Below are 15,206 nucleotides of genomic sequence, written 5' to 3'. Positions count from 1 at the left end.
ACGGACCGACACAACAGTTAAGTATTTTCAAATGAGTAGTTTCCGTATTTATGAGTATTTATATAATTATGTAATTTTATATAGAATAATGATTTAGGATACTTTCGTAAGTTTTCAATCAATATATTGAAAACTGTTTTTGAGTGCGTTTCATAAATTTATGGTGTCAAACCAAAATAGAAATCATAATGAAAGAATTATTTTCTATTTTGTATTTAACTGTAATTATTGTAGTTTATTATTTAGCAGTACATTGTTTACGATTTGTATTTAATAAAAAAGAATTGAACATTCACAGTGTATGTATCATAACATATGTAACTACCACACTTGGTAATCAAAGGCTAGTATGAAAAGAGATATTACTCATGCTATGTAAATACGCGATGAATCATAGCGATTTATAACATTCACCAAATAAAATAACTTGGTCGAGTATTTTAAAGTTTGATCATGTTTATTTTGAACACATTTACACTTATGAAGAGAAAAATTGTAAAAATTACTGGTGCAGATGATGCGGCACTAGAACACATCCAAAACGAGAACATCCTATTAAAAATAATTACTTCCTACACTCGCAGGTATTTCTTGCGTTGGTAATGAATCATTGATACAATTATTTTCTAGCTGGCCATTGCGTTAATTAATCACAGCGTTAATTTTCTACAGGAAAATAATTCAAGACGTACGTAGCTATATAGAGTTGCGGTGAAACATTTTCTAAAAACGGCTTTCCTAACATATAGTTAAAAACAATCGGAGAGTGATTTGCGTGCAAATCATTAAATTTTACGACCTCTTAAGTGACTGATTTACAAATGAGCCACTTCTTCTAAATATGGATCGCGTTGCTCATAAAAATTATTTATGTTAGGCAGAAGCTACAAAACTTGTAAATTGGCGAGAAAATTACCGTCTACGAGGAGCCCATTTGTATGTTTTTAACGTTTCCCACACGTTGCGGCAATTCACTACTATTACAGAATTCCATTGAAAAAAACTTAATCGCGCTGAGTGGAACACACCATATGGCCGCGGTGTCCGGCGACCATGTCCAAACACATAAATGGGCACGTTGTCGTCACAGTTGGAATGCCGCAACACGGCGCACGCTGGTGGTGCGGCGGCGGGCGGCGCAGGGGCAGCCTTGCGGCGTGGGCGCGGGGCCGGTGCGGCGCGGGGCGCTCCTGCGCAACCTGCTGCCTCCATCACTCCTCGCAGCTAGTGCCTCCACCTCGCCCGCGCACGCTCGGCGCGCGCACGCGCTCTAACACGCGCATCAATAACACTTGTATATTGAACTTGTAAAAACAAACGAACCTACAGTGTTAACTAAGAGAGTGACAGAAAAAACCAGTGATGTGTTTGTAGCGATCGTTCTATAAGGTAAATTGTGGTGCAAACCGGCTGGGCTGTCGGAGTTTGTGCAGGATCACATCCAACAAGGGCATTACGAGGCAACGGATACGCGTAATTCAATCGTATAACAATATATTTTAAACGGCACTTGAAATCTGCGGATGAACCGAGTGTCGCTCGAGAGTCGTTTGTGGCCGTAGTAATAACAAAGCAGGTGAATAGTATTTATGAATGGCTGGTGTTCGACCGGTTTGCAACTTGCATAACAAAAGTTATATGGAGCAGTATGTCATCTGCCCGGGCCTTTTAAATGGGAAGGAAAACAATATAGCTTTATAAGTAGAGATATTATGTGACAACGATTGCGAAGTGTTGAAGGAATGACATCACCTGTAGTATGTTCGCAGCTCGCACCCCGCCCACAATACACGTGTCATTAGGTTATACATACATTTAATTATATAATATTACTCGCTAATAACCATAGTAATACATAATAGAGATAAAACATGACTATGACTATATTATAATAATAATTTAACCCGTGCGTGTAACACTGGTTACGTAATTATATTGTTTGTCGCAAACAATAGAAATCAACAAAAATAGTAATATTAATTAATCTAATTCCTAATAGGTATATTAAAAAAATAATCGGTACTTATTTGTTAATTTATAATTATACAATTAAGTGTGTAATTAAACGTTAAAGCAATGTCGAAGTTTACTCGAATGACTACTCAGTGTTTTTATTAAAAATCTTGCATTGGATAAAAACTTTAACGCATAAAATTAGCCGTAAAACAGTCAACTATAAAGAGCTAATTATAACTATAAAGCACACCGCTTAAGCGGAAAATTGCAATACGTTTTTAATACAACGTTTAAAATATAAAAAGTATATTAATCCCCTTTATCTGCGTCTTCGCAAAAACTATAACAGTACAGTGGCAGTTACAGATATCGTGCCTTGGATGACGCTGTGTTTTCATTTAAGAAGTCAAAACAATTGACAAAGGTAATATTTTACAAAAATATTTTATCACAAAATATGTATTTTTTATCTATTATTGCAAAACTCCTCTACTTTCAACAATAATTAAAATTTATGTACGACATCCAAACAATCAAATACACAAAGTCGAAAAGTCTTGTAGGTAATAAAATACATTAAAAGTACGTTACTGGTGGTTCTCACACTAGACATAACCGTTATCGTAGCGACCCTATACTTACACATTAACATTTTAACCTAATATATTACCAGAAATATTATACTACACTAATGTATCTACTTCAAGTCCTTTTTAAATTAAAATATTTTGCGGGTGTTAAGACTTGTGCAGAGTCACTGAATCATTATTACAGTTTCTGTTATAAGATTCCATAAAATGAAAGATGGTGCTTACTTCGTCACAACTTTATGGGCAGAAAATTGAGGTTTAAAATCGGTGGTAATACAGGTAACGAGTGACTTCACATTACGGTAAATACTTTAGGATATATTTTATCCAGGTATAACAACACTGTGCAGTGTGCTACTGCTAAGTGCAGTAGGATCAAAGAAAAATGGCAACCTATATGACACTTTGTATCTCTCGCCTCGTTAGTCGGCCCAACAATCCTGACCATTCTTCATTATAATTTATGTAGAGCGTTTAAAAAAACTAAATCTGATAAAATTGTAGCTGAAAGTATACTTCATACATTATGCTGAAGGACGACAGATCTAAGTTCCTTTATCGTGTTTCTTTTTGTTTGTCGTGAGTTTCGGTTCTCATACATTATGAGTACCGCAACCTGTCGCTGCATGCCGACACAACTTGCGCAAAATATCATCATTTATCATTTTAAACAGTTGCACGTTTCCTTATGATGTATTCCGTCTGTGTGAGAGTTTCGTACTCGTGTACAAAGACTGTTTATGTAAAGATGCGGATTTTTTCAACATGTTGATGAGTTTGTTATAGGTTTTGTGAAGTTACCGCACATATTTCCGAATATTTATATCGTATAGTTGATACGCTACGAGGAATATCTACAATAATACAAGGAAATTGCTCCAATTTTCAAGTACAACAAAATTTAACATAACGTCATAAAAGTACTTCATTAATGCTTTGATAGTATAATAATACACATCTCAATATGCTCTAGTAATTTAATTAAGCTATATTCGCTAGTTTCCTGATTTCACTCGAACCCTAAGTAATGTGACACGTAACCCAATATTATTTGTTGCTGTTGAAACAGGGAATGCTAATTGAGAGAATAACGTAGTTCTTGGTATCGAATTCAATACTTTGGGCGATGTTATAACAAAGGAATACAAGCGAACGTATAATAAAAATAGAAGACTGCATCACAAAATATAGATCGAACAACAAAAGAAAACTATTGTTTAAAAACTAGGAATTTTATGGAATAAAATACACAGCATTGTTATAGATATGTGGGTGTTTCTACGTGGATGGTTCACACATTATTGGAGGCAGCGGAGCACGAAGTACGTCGTTAGGCAGCCGCTTGTTAAAAATAAAATTATACAATTTTAGCACCCCCAGTTATATTCTTCACCTTTGTCAACACCTACGTGTTTCCAATTGATAATTATATTGTAGCTATGTCTTTGTGTACAATTAAATGATTGGTTACAATGGGACTTTGTGTTAGTTTGACATGACGTGTGAATTTGCAAAATTAAGGGAAGTAAATGTTTGATATATACTTTCTTTCGATTTTAAGATCAGTTATATAATTGCCATATTTTCCTTGCAGGCAATAATGTCTAAAAACTATAGTTTTGCTAAAATTGGAACTAATTAGACGGATTTTAAAAATGTTGCGTTGGAATTATTAGTATTACAACATTAAGTATATCGTGTGAACCAATTAATGTCCCCATTCAATCAAATCCCGTGATCAAATAAATTCATTAAGGGTAAAAATGATTTTCGTACACAGTTAAATGTTTTTTAAATAATTACAAAATGCTCAGAACAGACTAGGGATAAATTAGATGTAATTATTGTTCTACCATTGCGGTTAATAATATAAAATTTTTGGTCGTATTGCTGGCTCGATCCGTAACAAAATATAGAACATACTAAAATAATATAACCAAGAAATGCTGGATTACGTATATCACTAAATTCGCCTGAAAATACACGTACGGAATAAAATAATAAAGTAGTAAAAACGCAGGAAACCGTGATGCGCGTGGGCTCGCGCGGCGCAGCGTTCGCTCGTATGCGCGGCAGCACGCAACAGTACCCCGGTTAATGACAATGCAACGGAAAATCACTTGCTTCCTATAATTCACACTCACCGCTTCCACACACAATCAATACATATTACTGACATGTAATTGTTTTGTTAAGATTTTTGTTCTTGCAATGATCCATAATTCATAAATTAACTGTAGTGTGTTTTGAGCTGTTTAATATCAATTTAATATTATAGAGCTTCCTAATTCCTCGACGACCTTGTAACGAATGCTAGAAGAATATCTATATTTTAAATGTGTATTAGAAATTTTGTGTAACACATGACGCGGCAACAAATATCTTAGTCATTCGATGGTACCTCACCCCAACTACCGATGAACATACACACAGCCAGGCGAAATCTGGAAGAATAATCAATTATTATGTACTCGCAATATAGACCCACGGTCCACATATTGACTATAGACGTATGGAGTCTATACTAGAGGGAAATAAATATGGAAAATGAACAAAATGTCATTCGCCGCTATTTGAAATCATATAAATAATTATTAATATTACTCTATGTTAGGTATTTCTCGCTGTTTGATCCGCGTGAAAACCCTTTCCCGTTACAAAAGTTCCTTAAAACTATAGCAACTTATAGCACCATATGCACGATACCAGCGCCATCAATATAAAAAATTCCATTATTTCCCTTGGGCGTAAATTATCGGGATAAAGTGGTCTACATTTTTCAGCATCATCCAAATTCGTCCAGCTAGTTCTGCGGTTACTTCTGACAAACATCCAAACGTTAAAAAAGTTTTTTTCTAAAAACTAGTAATATTCGTATTTAACATACTATATATTTAAACTAAGTTTAAAAAACATCTGTCAAGTAAGTTCTAAATTTGTCTGAATTCCGTCTCTACCTGAACTCCAATTCCAAAGTACTGTCAATCAAATTATATTGAAAGAAAGGAAAGTTAAATACATCGTGGGCAATAGATAATTAACAAACTACTAATTGGACCCAGTTATGCCAAAATATGCCAACCTACAAATTATAAAAAAATAAACTATTTATATTTAGCATGCTAAAATTCGAATTTGATGCTTTACTCAACAAAACCTGCCAAGATGTATTGATATCTCACAAAAGTATATGTAAACTGATCCAAATATAGTTTTTATACAAAATAAAAACACCAAAGCAGCATGCAGCTTTTGTGCATAATTATTTGTTACAGCACCAGTAACAATTATGCATAAAACTTATTGGTACATGTTGGCATAACTCGACCCAATTCTAAATACTTAAGTCAGATGTGGAATGAGACATAGATATCGTATAAAATAAGTTACAAGGTAAATAACAGTAATAGGTGACTTTACGAAGAACTGTTTGGTTACTTCACGTTTTTGTTTGTTTTTAATAATTATTCATACGTAGTGAAATGCCGTTTTAATTAATGCTACTAAACCTGTTTAAAAACATTTTGTTGGGTATTTAAGTGGACTGAAAACTAAATAAGAATTTGTAAAGTGCATTTCCATGTTATTGAAACATGTCTAAATTAGTTAGTAGTTAGATAAATATGTATATTTTAATAATTGTCGGCGTGATAGCAGCTTAAGAATGTCAACCCTTATCAACATCAAAGTGGTCCGATCCTTTGCCGTATATCGCGATATAAGACCTCTTCCCCTTGAATTCTAAATGCAAATTTTGCATCTAATTGCGTGAGTACTGCCATGATTTTGATTTTATTTTATTAGGACATCTAGTGGTCGTTATAATAAAACTTATAACTAAATAAATCATTTAAATAAAACACGTGTTAAAGGTATTAACTTAAGCTTCCAGCAATCTATCCGGCGTTCATTTTTAGACATACTATTAGATTATTTTGTAGCGATTTACTTATATGAGGCCATCGAACATTTTTTAACACTTAGGTAAATCAAAGTGCTATATTGCTCCGAGCCCATGTTTGATTAATAAACGCATGATAATGATGACAATAGGTAAATGATATTTTTTCTTATGATTGAACGTTTTTAAATTGCGTTGAACATACTTTAAAAACTTTGGTATTGCTTTCTTTCCTATTTGATTTTAATAAAAAGCAATGTCTTCGATAGGAAGATAAATGTAGAAGAAAACATATATCCGAGTATACCAAGATCCCGTAACATAAAACCCGTGAAGCATAACATCAAAATTGTAATAACACCTGTTGTGTGATGGTATGCCATCCATCTATGTCTCGTGTAGGTGTGAACACACTTCGTGCGGCTGTCACCTGCCACGCGGTGCAGCGTGACGGCTTGTTAATTGTTATACTCTTTAGGATCGAGAAAACTTTAACAAAATCGTAACATACGTTGTTCAGTGCTATGCTAATGCTATATGCACGATTTCTCTTGTGTAATGAAGTTTATTTGATGCTTTATTAAAACTGTATTGATGTAGGATCGAACTATTGATGAACAAGAGAAGATACAAAGTTACACAAATCATAAGATAAAGGTTGCGAGGATTATAAGATATAGAACTTATGTTTAGGAGATCCTTTAACGGAAATGAATATTCAATTTAAAAATAATATTTTATTGATGATGTAACAAATAACTACAGAGAAAAAATTTTGTATTGAAAATAAAAAAAAATACGTCCTATACCAAGTTTGATCACGTCGAAAGATTCCAATTAATTCATTCTAGATTATCTTACGAAACTAGATAACATCATTTTCACCTCTTTCCGTCACATAATTAACATATCGCTATCGAACGTACTAGAACTTGACCGTATTTAAAATTCAGGTGAAGCGCTAGCGCCATCTTCCCGGCTCTACATTTATGAAATATTATTTATGAGACATATACGATTAAGCCTGGGCGGGCGCCATGTTACTATGCCAAGTAATAGGCAACTCATATTATAGTGTATTTCATAGTCATACTCTTACGGGCAATATTGTATAGTTTCGGCAAGACGCAATTGCAGTTTTAAAACTTTATTGTTAATGTTTTGTTTTTTATCTAATGGAGGAATATTTGGCTGTATTTTATATTTTATAAAAATATAAGTAAAATTTGATCTCAAAATGCCTTTTGATACTAAAATTGAAAACTATATCTCTTCTATAATAAATTGATTTACTGCTCAACTAAGAAGCGATCATATTCTTGTATAAGATGAAAAGTGCTTCGGCAGAACATGGTTGGACCGCATGAGTTGACTATGAAACTAGGCAATAACTTTACTTAAATACACTTTTTACAGGCATAACAACACATAGGGTTTTATTATGAATAATATAGAGTCATTAATTGCCGTTATTGACTTTTTTTATGTTTTACAAGATAACACTAAAGATGTGGGCAATATTTTATTTCGCTTTGGTAATTAACATTGCCATCGTTGGCTCGTAGCAATCTCATACATACATGTATGTTATACAACTAATCAGATTCTTGGCTCGGTCGCGCAGTACTTATAGCGCTATAATTTAATTCAAATCGTCTCTTAGTGGGTGGGTAGATCCTCATCGACACCCAATAACAATCAGCCCACTATCCTGTCTTATACGCGTACATACTTACACACTTGTTATTGAAATGTTTAGATTGGACCTAATAAGAGCCACATTACGTAGGTTTCTTTCGCCACTTGCCGACATTGTGTTCTAAGTGGGCGAAGTGTATTTTTTACCATGATATCAAAGTCCATGATCTTTTTCGTAATTATGTTTTAGATCTTATAATATATTCTTTTATTAGGGTTTACAGTCTTTTTGTTACTTGTAAAATAATCGTTCTTATTAGTAGGTAAACGTCAGTATACTAAAAAAATATATTTTATTACAAATTAATGAGGCTGTTCATATGTTATGATTGTGAAAAAATATTTTAAAACTGTGTACAAAAACCTGCCGCTCCGTGTTTTATATTTTCCTTATTAATTATGATTTTAGTAACTGCAGAATTCGTTGAAAAAGGTTTATGTCTTCACACAAAATTTTTAGATTGTTTGTGGACTTATAATTCGTCAGTAGCTTAAAATAAAATGTATTTCGAAGGAAAATAAAAGACCTGTTTGTAAATCAGTACTTTTTTTTATCCACATACACATCACGAGCTATAATGCCAGACATTGTTTGTGCAGTTCTACATTCTGAGAATTTTTAATAAAATGTTTGTTATACCTAATTTTAAACACAAAAAGTTGTGGACAACACGACTCGTACAAAACTCACGTAGCAGAAAACAGTTGTGGAGGGTTCCAAACATGTTTACAAAAAACTGCGGATATTACTCGACTATAAACGTTTGTGGCAGCCTTTTTGTTAGTTTGGAAAAGTCAAAGTATACAATAATCATAATTGCGATATTTTTACCCATACTACAAAAATAAATTATACTTATATGCAGGAAATTTACTATATGGCCTAGATCTGTGAAATATACCTAGTTAGATATTAAAAAGTATGGGTTATAATCATTGTGGGCTAAAATAAAATTCTGAAATAGACCAATTTGTCAGAGCTCACGGGAAACCAATAAAACTGTCCTAAAATATCTAAAAATGGTTTGAAGAAAACTTCGGTGATTCATCAAAGCAATTCATCAGGTTGACAAATTCATACGATATCTACGTTCGTTACTTGAAAAATATCGATAAGTATTATGTGGCTAAAAGTTTATTTAACCACTTACTGAGTATATTTACAATGAATAATTTTCGAGATTAATAATAGTATTTTTAGTATGTTGTGCTGTTTCGTGTAATAAACGATAGCCTGGGAACAACTACTAATTTTTAAAACGCCAACAAAACCTAAAACTATATACATATATGTATATAATTTATAGTCTCTTCTGAGAAATATTTTTGGCAATTATCGAAAACGACGACGACAAAAAATAGATAAAATGAAAAAAAAAACACGACTTATAGAACGCTGTATAAGTCAATATTGCATGGATAGAAAATGGTATAAGAGCTTAAAATGTCTGAAACTTTATAATTTAAATAGCCCACGACACAAAAACAAACAATTTTATGAAGTAAAGAAAATGTGTTTGTATTTCCTTTAATTTTTTTATAAATACCTGGTAATATTTTAACCCACGTGTCCATGCGTCATGGGACCTCTAAGAAGTATTTTCTTCTCCTTTGTCTGGGTTTTGGGTTAAATTTATAAGTTAATTTTATTTGGAAATTTATAATTTAGGATTTTCTCCACAAGGTGCCTCAATTATCATCCATCTAACTCATACTCATTAAAACCTCTCTTATGAGCCTGAAACGTCATATTTACTATAAGTTGCTGAGGCGTTAGGTATACCGACAACTACCTGATAATGCAGCAACAACACTAGGTTACCATTTGTTGTAAATACCACCAAAGTAACAGTGCACCAAATTAAAAGAAAAACTGGCTCAGAATTGGTTCACTCGTTTGGGAGCTACGATGCCACAGACAGACATACAGGTACCGAATACATAGAGACACAGATACACACATTAAACTTATAATATCCTCTTTTTTTTCGTATTGGGAAAAATCTAAATGTCCTGTGTATGAAACAGCACTCTATTAAGAAATATTGCAAAAGCGCCTCTTTTGCTACCGTAAGAGAGGCGCTTTTCCAATATTTCTTATGAAAAAGTAACTGTATTAAGTTTATGCCTAGAGGAAATTAGTATTACGCAAACGGAAAGCTTTTCCTAGAATTCAAAAGTAAAAAATTACTTCGTCGGCGATATAAAAATAACATTTACGAATGAAGTTAAAATAAAATACGGTAAAAATTGGTTTCCTGCGCAAACTATAATTTTATATTTTATGTTCCGTGTGATTATAAAAGATTAGAAAATATGTATTTTAACTTTCATTTTAAGCAGAGACTATTTATGATCTGATAAAATATTATAACATGCAATCGTTTATGAAACTTATATCCAATATACAGAGAATTGCTTTAAAATAATTGTTGTAAGCGAACTCAATTTCAATCTTAACGTCTTAACGAATACCTATTATGCATAGGATACGTTTTTTTTACAATATTAACAAAACCTATTATAGAATTTAAGGAAAAGACGCTAAGTTGAATGCCGCGAAGACTTCATTGTTACGGTCATTCGAAGAAACGTAGGAATCTCGCATCTTATTAAAACTTAGAAATCTATCCGCTATCCTTATTGGCTAGAACGGTTTATAAGATGTTCTTGTGAAACCCGATTGGTGTTTAACCTAATTTGCTTCGCCTTTTTCGTTCTCAATGTAGGTATCTATATGACCTTTTTTAGTAAAAAACGCACAACACAAGAAAAATACAAACAACTACATATACGGTGATAAGTATTTACCTGCTCACGAACCTGTTTATCACGTGGTGAGTAGTCATTAGATTTAGCATAAATTCTTAGATGATGCATTTTTATTTACTAACGTTCGTTGTGTTTACTGTGAGTTGTGACATAATGGCGTTTGATGAAAATAGATATGACGCTCTGTTAGGTACGGGCGGCGGCGCGTCAGCAAACAATCGCCCCACCATTTGTTATAATGGAATATCTTACATAATTAAGGTCGTATAGATTCCGGTTACGAATGGAACTACCGCATATCGTCCTTGGATTTTATTTATGAAAACTGTGCAGAAATGCTGAGAAATACCTAATTGCTTAGAGCTCATGAAAGCCAGTAAGATTTTCATATAGAATCGTACTTAGTCTAGTCATAACTTCACAAGTGAACATATTGAGAAGCAACTATCAAAACGTATAAAAGTGATCACACATTTAGCTTGGAACTGTACAAGTAGACGATCAACAGATAGAGATCATTTTCATTTATAGTGGATTGTTGGAAAAACAATACAGTTACATTTGTAGAAAGACTATGCGCTTTTGTTGTATCCGGAAATCTGTATGATGGATTTCGAGGAATTCTCTCAGTCAAACACACCGTTACAATTGTGCATTCGGCATCAATTCTTAAAATTATGTACATAATTACGATTTTTTATAATTATAAAGTTGATAAACTGAACTGAACTCTTCCCTGCTAGTGGATTTATATATTAGGAACCAAGATGAGATAAATTGAATTATATAATAATACCCATTTAATTTTAAGGTAAAGTAATGAAATTAAAATTTGGAACTTTAAAAGTACGGTTGGTAATAAAACAATTCCAATTGATTTTAATTAACGTTAATTAACATCGAATTCTTTTCATTGCTCATTTATTTGTTAATAAAAATGTTGTTTATTAAAATATAATTTCACCAATAATAATAATGAAATAATAATAAAATGGGTTTCATAATAATGAAAACACGTCCCCACTAGTAACGTTACAAATGAATAAATAAAACAAATTACGGCACATAAATCAACTGTGTTCCGTATACAGCAGTATTACTGGATGATTGTGGATTCCGGGTACTTCTTCATTTATTTCTTTCTGTTACTGGCTACGCTTTGATTTTCATTCGGAATTAATGGGAGCCACTTATTCAGAAATCTCTAGAGTTCCTTTTGTATTTATTATTCTTTTAATATCGCTGCAAGACACGGTGTTTTTCGAAATTAAGTATTACTAATGAATAAGTATGCAAGTAGCATACTTATAAATGCGAATGTAACTCTGAATGTCTATTTGTCCGCTGTTTCACTGTCTGTCTGTACGGTATCAGAACTGAACCACTGGAATGAATTCGATGAAATATAGTATGGAGATAGTTTGAGCCCCTGTTAAGGATATAGGTTACTTTTCATCACGCAAAAATATATAGCGGAACTTTTATCCCGAAAAAAGTTTTACACGCGGCCGTGCACGGGGCACGCGAGTAAATTTATAAAATGAACGCTAAAGTAATATAGTTATTTGTTTATCGTTTTTTATCGTGAAAATAGTAAATCAATTGTACTTGCTCTTTCAAAGAAAAAAACCATTCATTAGGTTTGTTTTTGTTTTTGAGTAAAGATTTACAGGTATCGATATAACTACTGGCGTATATTAAACAAGATATATTTTACGTATTAAACGACATCTTTTTTATTCTCTTCATATCCACTATCTCATATTTGCAATTCGTTGCATTTAAATAGGGATAACAAAGTTTAAAACTTTACGTAGGCGAAGACGCCTCTACCCAATGCGGAGACTAATTAGTGCGTCTCTGCACTTTGAACTTGCTTGTTTCGTCGCTAATAATTGCAGCACATCCATACACGGTTCTGATAATCTCCACAATACAAGGTTTTGTGAACTGTTGTAGTGTAGAGACTTTAGTGATTGACATTATTGAAAATTAAAAGATATTTTAAATTTTATTTTGTAAAATAATGAACTATTATATACGGAAACAATAGTCCAATATCTATAATATACAGCAGTTTGGGGATATATTACAGTTACTTATTGTTCGTTTAACGAAAAGACAATAAAATTTTTAATAGTCTGAAATTACATAAATCAACATTCATTTACAATAAAACGTATTTTTATAACAGAGCTCTTACGATCAAAACAAATGCTTAATTGTTACTAACAATTGAAGCCACTTAATTAAACGCATTGAAACGGTCCGCTGGTTAAACACTAAAACTTGTACTTCTATAGGAATAATGACACCTATCCAGTTAAGCTTTTAGGGGTTCAGAAAACAATCATCAATCAACCGCTGTGACAATGTGTCATCAATCAGCTTTAAACTCTGTATCCGGTCTCCATTGACATTGTCAAGCATTCCAAGGTTACATTAACTTTGCGAACTTTATTTAAGTGCCAATACTCTTCATTTCGTAAAGTGGAAGTGAAAGAGCGAATATTTTGTAAAATATATCACGGGTTTGATTTTCCAGAGAAATTGCGTCTTATATTTCAATTACCGATGCGTAAATTTAGTTTTATTCATTCTGTTTATGTATCTCATGCGAATAGATAGAAGGGGCAGATTTACGACATTAATGTAGTCGTTAACACTTATACATCGGCTTAGACAGGGAAATAAAATTTTGTATCTATTTGCTCGAGGCATTCTGTTCAATGACTTTTTCATTAGTAACGTACGTTGTTTGAATGCCAATCGTTGGCATTTTAACATCGATTGTAGTTACGCGGTAAGAAAATAAGATTTCTTAAAATATGTTTTGTTATTGTTTTTTTCGTATGTTAAATATAGTAAAAGTTTGTAAGTATAGAGGTTAAGGTTTTTTTGTTTGTTTCGAGACAGAAAAAATTTAATGTATTTGAAAAATTACTATGTTCTTGTTTGGTATATTATTATTTCTCTGCGCTGCAGTATTTGCTTTTTAACCGACTTCAAAAAAAAGGAGGAGGTTATCAATTCGACGTGGATTTCTTTTTTTTTGTATGTTTGTTACCTCAGAACTCGCTCATTTATAAACCGATTTGGAAAATTCTTTTTTTATTCGAAAGAATATATCTCCAGATTTTTTCAACATCACTTCAGTACTTTGGTTTTGAAACTAAAAAACTAGAATAATTATGTCGTCCAAGTGAACGAAATCGCGAATTTTGCTTTCTTGTGATATTTTTAGTGATGGTTTTGCGTTGGGTTTGGTTGAATCTACTTCTTACATACATATATATAGCATCACACCTTTTCCCCTTTTCAGTAGTACTCAGAGGTGTAACTCCTCAGCGCGATAGTCGTATCGTGAGCGAAACACAACTACGCCATCGAGACGGTCTATTTTTCACTAACACAAAAAAGCAAAAAATAAAATTAATTTTAACAAAAAATTAAACCGCTTTCAAAAACCACTCAAAACCAAAAAAGAATTTCACATAACAGGTATACATTGTATACCAATTGAAGTCGGTGCCTAATTACAATAGCTAGTTAAGCTAGATAAATACATTTACGAATATACGAAAACAATGTGCTGCCAGCGTAAAAAGTCAGCAAGTCAGATCGTCACCGGAGATGAACACACCGCCGCAGCACAGCAAATGGAAGCTATTAAGGATATATTTAAATTTGTGAACAATACACTACCCAAATTCTTTCCCTGTTACATATAGCTGGTCAAATGTGGGTGTATTACACCCCTTGCCCCGAAAAAAGAGGAAAGAAAAAGATGAAACACTATACATGTGCTTGGTATTACACCTTTCACTGTGTATGTTTGTTAGTACTACACGCAAACCTATTCCTTTTAATTGATTTGAAAGAAATTTAGCTCATAGATGGACTATGCAACAAATATAGCTAACTAGCAATTTTAATTAGGCACCGACTCCAAAATTGGTATACAATATATACCTGTTATGTGAAATTATTTTTGGTTTTGAGTGGTTTTTTAAGGCGGTTTAATTTTTTGTTAAAATTATTTTTATACATAAACACGGTTTAGAGTCAAAGCGAGCGCGATATTGCACCGTATCCGGGTAACTCGATAATAGGTCATTTACCGACCAAGCTACCAAAATAAAAATAGGAAAAAAACACGAAAATCCGAGAGTCGAGTTTCGGTACTCATCAATAAAACAAGCAGTCGAATGAAATTTGTAACGATTATTTACTTTAGGGCAATCGTCCTTCTTTTGTTCGAAATAATATAACAAATATAAAATAATTTA

The 15,206-nt window shown here is 32.8% G+C and overlaps 1 protein-coding gene across 1 annotated transcript in view; it reads left to right on the top strand.

Annotated features, from left to right (window-relative positions):
• The first annotated feature begins 1,205 nt into the window (after nt 1-1,205).
• Nucleotides 1,206-15,206, top strand: part of LOC115449199 (filamin-A) — an 82,479-nt gene continuing 68,478 nt past the window's right edge. The window contains 1 exon segment of the mRNA XM_037444268.1: nt 1,206-1,389. The gene's annotated coding sequence lies outside the window, so the exon portion shown is untranslated.

Source organism: Manduca sexta, chromosome 28 (genome assembly GCF_014839805.1).
Source record: "Manduca sexta isolate Smith_Timp_Sample1 chromosome 28, JHU_Msex_v1.0, whole genome shotgun sequence".
Lineage (NCBI taxonomy): Eukaryota > Metazoa > Arthropoda > Insecta > Lepidoptera > Sphingidae > Manduca > Manduca sexta.
This window is presented reverse-complemented; position numbering and strand designations above follow the sequence as displayed.